The 7,038-nt window shown below is 36.9% G+C and overlaps 1 long non-coding RNA gene across 2 annotated transcripts; it reads right to left on the bottom strand.

The window, feature by feature from the left end:
• Positions 1-4,642: 4,642 nt before the first annotated feature.
• Positions 4,643-6,076, bottom strand: LOC149257885 (uncharacterized). 2 transcript variants are annotated; one of them, XR_016245982.1, is made up of 5 exons: positions 5,903-6,076; positions 5,714-5,811; positions 5,518-5,587; positions 5,219-5,285; positions 4,643-5,119 (listed from the first exon to the last, which is right to left on the bottom strand). It is a non-coding gene; the product is annotated as an uncharacterized LOC149257885 (long non-coding RNA). The 2 variants fall into 2 exon arrangements; XR_016245981.1 differs by having other exon boundaries at positions 5,219-5,587.
• Between the last annotated feature and the right edge of the window lie 962 nt (positions 6,077-7,038).

A 7,038-nucleotide genomic window follows, 5' to 3' on the forward strand; every position in this document is an offset into this window, starting at 1 on the left:
GTCAATTCCCATGACTTGAGAGAATCCTTTGGCCAAAAATTTAGTCTTATACTTCTCTATGCTTCCATTTGTTGCATGCTTAACCTTGAAGATCCATCTCGAACCCACAATTGATTTATTGGCTGACTTTGGGACCACTTCTCAAAAACTGTTATTTACAATGGATTCATATTCTTCCACCAATGGATCAACCCAGATAGGTTTCTCTACTACTTCCTCGAAAGAGGATGGCTCAGTCTCTACAAGCTCAACCATTACATCAATGTAGCCAATGTACCTCTTAGGTCATCTCTTTTTCCTACTCAAATTTAAAGGAGCTCCCACATTCTCCCTTGCATCCTACACTAATCTATCAGCTTCTCTGGTTCTTTTCCTACCTTCTTTGGATGGTTTTCCTTGAGTGGTTGTCTTCACTCTCTGCTCCTCAATTTCTGGCTTCCCCACAACTACCTGAGGCTCCTCCTTTGGAGCTAAAATTTCCTCTTCTAGTGGGATTTGAAGCTCCCTCTCAAGAGAGCACCACACCACCTTCTCCTCGTAAAACTTTACATCCCTTCACACAATTTTCATTCTAAGGGAAGGTAATTACATAGTAAGTATGAAGAGTTTTTGTGTAACCCACAAAAACTCCCAACTCTATTGTCGACCCTAAGCTTTTTCCTCGAATCTTTAGAGACATGGCAATAAACAAAGGCTCCAAAAATGTTGAAGTGTAACACATCCGTATTTCTCCCCGAGAATGCCTCCTCCAATGTAATTATACCAAGAATCTAATGAAGACACCAATTCTGCAAGTAGATTATTGCATTACATGCCTATATCCACAAATGTAGTGGTAGGCCTTGGTCATTTATCATAACTCTCGCTACTCCCACAATGCTACAACTCTTCCTCTCAGCTACTTTATTCTGTTGTGGGTTGTGGGGTGTTGTCAGCTCTCTATGAATGCTTTCTTTTGCACAGAAATTCTTGAATACATTCGAAACACACTGAACTCCATTATCTCTCCTGAAAGCCTTCACTGTCTTGTCATTTTATTTCTCAACCAGTGGTTTGAATTCTACAAACTTGGATAATTTCTCATCCTTCTTCCGCATGAAGAAGATCTAGCACTTCCTTGAGAATTCATCAATAAAAAGGACAAAATATTTATGTTTGGCAGTGGAGGTTGTCGAGAAATGTCCACAAACATCATAGTGGACTCTTTCCAAGATCATGTGCTTTTCTATATCGATCATGGAATGTGGATTTTGTATACTTCCCCACGGTACAACCTTTGCAAACATCCTGCGGCTCAAGTGCTCATTTGGGGAGGCCAGTGGTTATTTTCTACATAATTTTCAAGGTGACATGATGTAAATGACCAAGTCTTTTGTGCCAAATTTTACCGACATTGCGACTATAAACTTTCTTTGCCTCGCTGCTTAATGAAACACAATCTTCCACATTCAACTTATACAGGTTCTTCACATGAACCCTAATCTTCTTCACCTGTCCTGTAGCTATGTGCCTTGGGAATTCTTTCCCTCTGCTAAAGATCACATCATAACCACGATCTTCCAAAACTGCTACAAAGATGAGATTTTTCTTTAAGCCTGGAATGAACATGAAATCTTTGAGTTGAAGAGGGGATCCTAACTCCTTATGAAAGGTGACTGCACTAATATTGGTCACCCTGTACCTTCCATCATCCCCCATCTCAATGTGCATATGAAGATATTTCTTTTCTAGGTCACTAAAAATCTCTCTGCACCCTATCATGTGGAGAGATGCACCTGAGACCAAGTACCACATGACCCCCATCATTTTTTTGGTCATGCATGTGATAAGGGTGAATTCAAGATCGAACTGTGAAGTCAAGGATTGACCTGTTGCTCCCCCTGAGTTCTTCTTACTCAACTTTTTGTGTGGACACTTTGTAGCTTAATGCCTGAATTCATGAGAATTGAAGCATTTTATTTTGAACAAATATTTCTTCTTGCCCCCTTGGCTGGATTCTGATTTGGTTTGAGATTTCTTCCATTTTCCCTTCTTTCCCTTTCCAACCAATGCAAATTTTTATTCATCCTTGCCTTTGGATGAAGTCCCATATCTCGTATTCTTCCCGATATCCTCTTGTACCAAATCGAACCACAATTATTCCCAATTCGGTAATTTCTCCCTCCCATTCACCAAGTCCTAGTAGCTATGCCAACTTTTGGGAAGGCCTAGAAGAGTTACTCTCACCAGGTCATCTTATACAACATGCAAACCAACCCCTCCAAGCTCATCATGAACGTTTGTAAATATGTTGAGATACTGTGAAAGAGCATCATTCTTTTACATCTTGATATTTCGAAGTTTTTATTTGAGAGTCAATTTCCTATGATCACTGTTATTCTCAAAAAGCTTTGCCAGTGCATTCCACATTGGTGGAGTTTCTTTCCCACAGATATTTGAAACAATGTGATAGCTCACTCCCTCCAAGATTATTCTCCTCGTTTTGGCTACATCTTTCTTCCATTGGGCTAGGTTTTGTGCATCAGATGCTTATGGTTTTTCAATATCTATCTTGAAATATTCTAACAATCCATTGTCATCCAACACTGCCTCCATGCAATCCTTCCATGCAATGAAAATCGAGATGCCTTTCAAGGCATTCTCTAATCTCAGCCCATTGAAGCTCATCTTCCCAACTCTGAAGAGATCTTGCTATACCGAACTGCAAATTCGATCCTTGAGAAAAACAAATTTGAAATTTATGTTCTAATGTGGATCCTGCTCTGATACCATGTAGAAATTTTGATGTAGAATTGTAACTACTCATGAAATATTAATCTAAATCACAAGACAATCCAACTCTACTTCTCTGCGAAATTCAATTCACAATTTATAACATCAAGCACAAACATGCAATGAGAAATACCACACATGCACACTATTTTTTTCAGGGGAAAGCAATTTGCTAAAAACCCCTTATGCCTTCTTGCATTAATATGATGAATAGAGATGTATTATAATTGCTAGATCAATCGGAGCTCAACTTGCAAGTAAATAACCCACTGAGAAGTTCTGACCCAAACTTAGTCAAATTCTACTTCCTCTTGACCCCTTATTTCCTTGTGCACATATTAAGGAATTAGGCTCCTATTATTTAAGAATTAACCTCCAATTGATCGCACAATTTCCAAGGTTTATCATATGACTGCATGCAACACATGTACACTCAAGACTAGTCTACAACTGATGTTACACTACCTTGGAATTTCCACCAAAGTTGGGGATTTTGAATTCTCTGCATGCACTAGATATTTTGAGTTGATTGATCAGTTAACTAGATGATCACTAAGTTAGACTGTTGTCCCACTGCACAATTGACCTTCCACTAGTTCCTCCAATAGTTAAAACTAGTTTAACTAAGAACAACTTGAAATAATTGACCTTGATTTAAGTTAGACTGTTGTCCCACTGCACAATTGACCTTCCACTAGTTCCTCCAATAGTTAAAACTAGTTTAACTAAGAACAACTTGAAATAATTGACCTTGATTGCTACAAATTAACGATCACACATGTTTAACTGAATTCCAACCCCTCTAACTCAAATTTACTAAGCTAATTAGCTGACAAGAACCATGTCACACAAGTTAACTATTAATTTGGAAATTCAGATTTTCTCAATTTGATCAACGCAAAAATTGAAAAATTGAGACTTTCATACTGCATTTTTCAATAATATAAATTAAGGAAAAAAGAACAAAAGAAGTTATAAAATGAATATAAATTAAGGAAAAAGGAATAAAAGAAGTTATAGAATGATTATACAGTAACTAAGAGCTAGAATCTATTTACTCTATTTGTAAGACTAGCTTGGTATGTGAAGCTAAAAGAAAAGTAGTCCACGAAATTTACATCTATATTTCTGTAAAACAGATTATGCAATTCCTATATTAAATGTGGTAAAGTGTAAGTCCTCGACTGAGACTTACTAATGGAGCACAATCATAATTAATACTACCATATGAGTTCACTATTAATAAAGCATAACTATCACATCTCTTACACGGAGAAATAAGAAACCGATATTAAAATGGAATAGAGATAATTAATATATTGAACTTCAAATGAAATAGAGATAATTAATACATTGAACACCAGATATTATCTGAAAATTCTGTAACGAAACATGGAATATTAAAGAAATTCCATTAGACTATAAATTATTTTAAATTAGGCGAGAAGTAAATAAATCAAAATTGCATACAGGAGGTGCATCTACACCAGAACGAACCGATCTGGTTATCAGAATTATGCAAGACATATAATGTTATTGAGGAGAAGAACGAATGAGTTGTGAGAAGATGTAATAATTTATAGGCGTAACAGAATGCATGAATAGTATAATTGACTACCATGAGAGATACCAGTTTAAATAGTATAATTACTACCATAAGAGATACCAGTGTAGTTAAACTGGTAGATTATATATATATATATATATATAAAGACTAAAAATAGATACCAACAAGGGCGCCAAGAGGAAACCACAGGGAACGCAGTAGAAAAAGCCAAATAAATTAAATCAACATTGGTTCTCTATGAAATTGTATATGCAATGATAGCATAGGAAAGAGAAATATTACATACCATAGCTTTGACAACAATGGACCCAACACTTAACTATCTATCTATATATCATAAGAGCTTGAATTTTAAACACCGTGGAAAATTTATAGCAATAATATCAATTTTCCATACAAGTAAAATTGTCAGAACGAAACTCCAAGACTGGTAAATAACCAGAGGAGGTTTATATTCGTTAACAATTTTTTTTTACAAAGATGTCCATATAGTCGCACCCAAGGATTTGGACTAAGCTAAATAATAACGAATATCTATAGGCCATGAGAGGCCGAAAAGAAAATCATTCAGAAAGAATACAATCGAACCGTCGAGCGATATAGAAACCCTAGTTAAGGGTTGAGCAATGAATCCACAAAGTACCAGCATCGTAGCAGAGAGAAAATTGAGGTGAGCTGGTAGGAGGCCGACCTGAAAGAGAGCACGCGATGCCACCCAATAACCTTGAACCTAGAAAAAAGGAAATCTTTGTGGTAATAAAGCAAGGATACTTGTTATAGCTGTAATCCGCATAGTGAATTCGAATTAGAATTTGAACATATACAAAACCCTTGTGAAATCAAGTAGAGAAAATAAGTAAAACAAAATGAAATAATTACCTATCAGGGTGAACCAGTGCGAAAGGAACCATGTGCCCAAACCAAAACCCTGAGGGTCAGTGTCGAGCTAGAACAATATGTAAAGGAAAAGAAACTAAGAAACGATAAACTAGATCAAAATTATTAAAGCCGTGACGGAGAAAAGTCTCACTAAAGTGAAAACCCAGAACTCTGCCTCTAGAAATTAATCCCTCTTCTCTATACCCTCGGTAACCTAAAGAAACAGTGCAAGAAGTAAACCTAGTATAGGTGTTCTAAAATTCAAATCTGAAATGACATTGTAGGGAAATATATCATACCAAGGTCGCCATATGGAACAACGGGTCGCCAAAGCCTTCTCTATACTAAGAACCTTCTGCAACATAAAACCTATACATAGCAAGAAATCAAAACCTGAAGCATAGATAAACCCTTATTCGGGAAAAGCTACAAGAATTTTGGTGAATCAAAGGTAATTCATGAACAATTGACTGTAAAAGAAAAAAAGAAATTTACCAGGAGAGAAATAAGACAGAAAAAGGGTTTCATGTGTGGCTCAGTCCAAAGAAGAGTTACATATAACTCTCATCGACGTAGTCGTGGCTCTTGATACCCTATCAGTAACACCAGATACCAAGTTATTACATAAAGAAATAAAAAACACAGTGGCAAAATATATAAATAAAAACCAGGGCGAAAGGGTACCTTACACCTGAGCGGCAGAAGGAGAAAATCCTCCGTTCCAGAAGAAACCATGAGTATGAGAGCTCGATAGAGCAACCAAAGCCAAGATATTATAGAATTCAAATTTAAATGGAAACAAAACCTTGCAGATGGAAAAACAATGGAGTGGCGCTGCACCACAGTCAAACAACCAAAATGAACCCTCAATCAAGAGCTAAAGATTAAAAAATGGCTAGGGCTCCTAAGAAAGAATCCCCACCGTCGATGTAGCCAGATCAATTCATCACCGTTGATACAAGTGGTACATGAGCCATGTGACGAGCACGTGGACCAAGCCACGTGGAGGCTAGTACGCAACCTAAGTGGACCATGCCCGCCACGTTAAGCTTATGAGCCATGAAAATATCCCACATAGCTAACTCCATTATTTAAGACCTTGACATAAAAACCATGCAACTAATACCAGGAAATATATGTAAGTGCTCAATGTTGGACTATAGGTTATGGATTATGTATATACCTATAATTGTGTTTGATAAATTTCAATGAGTGAGGTTTGGCTATGAAACCAAAATAAACTTTTAATAATTGATGGAAAGAAACCAAATACATAAGGAGTCTCCATAGTTAATGAAAATAATAGTAAGAGGGCCTTGAAATTTATTCCATATTGTTAATGTACCAGAGCCAGAACCATGGGTGTGGTATACACCAATCATATACATCTTAAGGAAGCATTCAAAGGTTCATCAAAGAAGAAAAATATATATAAGTAGCCTAAAATGGAAGAAAAAAAAATAAATTGGGATGGAAAAGAGGGTATGTTACAAAAGGAAGAGATGAGAGATAGACGACTCTGAATTTTCATAGAGGGGGCATCGGGAAGGTCCAACAATACCCTGGTTCCTAATTTTTTTAGCAGTGGAATCCAACATAAATGGTCCCTGATTAAAGCAGAGGAGGAGGAGATTAGCTTCCATATCAGGGATCTTTGAATTAACGCTCCTGATGAACTAAGATTGCTAATGTGCAAGTATTTGGCATGCATGATTTGTACCCACCAGAGATACAACTCCGTTTTTAGTTTCCAGAAGAGCTTAGACCCAAATGTAGTGTTAACTAGGGAGGGGTCACGAATCGCTAAACTCCCATGGAGC

This window comes from Pinus tabuliformis, chromosome 6 (genome assembly GCF_031772625.1).
Source record: "Pinus tabuliformis cultivar Carrire ecotype Pingquan chromosome 6, CPIR1, whole genome shotgun sequence".
NCBI lineage: Eukaryota > Viridiplantae > Streptophyta > Pinopsida > Pinales > Pinaceae > Pinus > Pinus tabuliformis.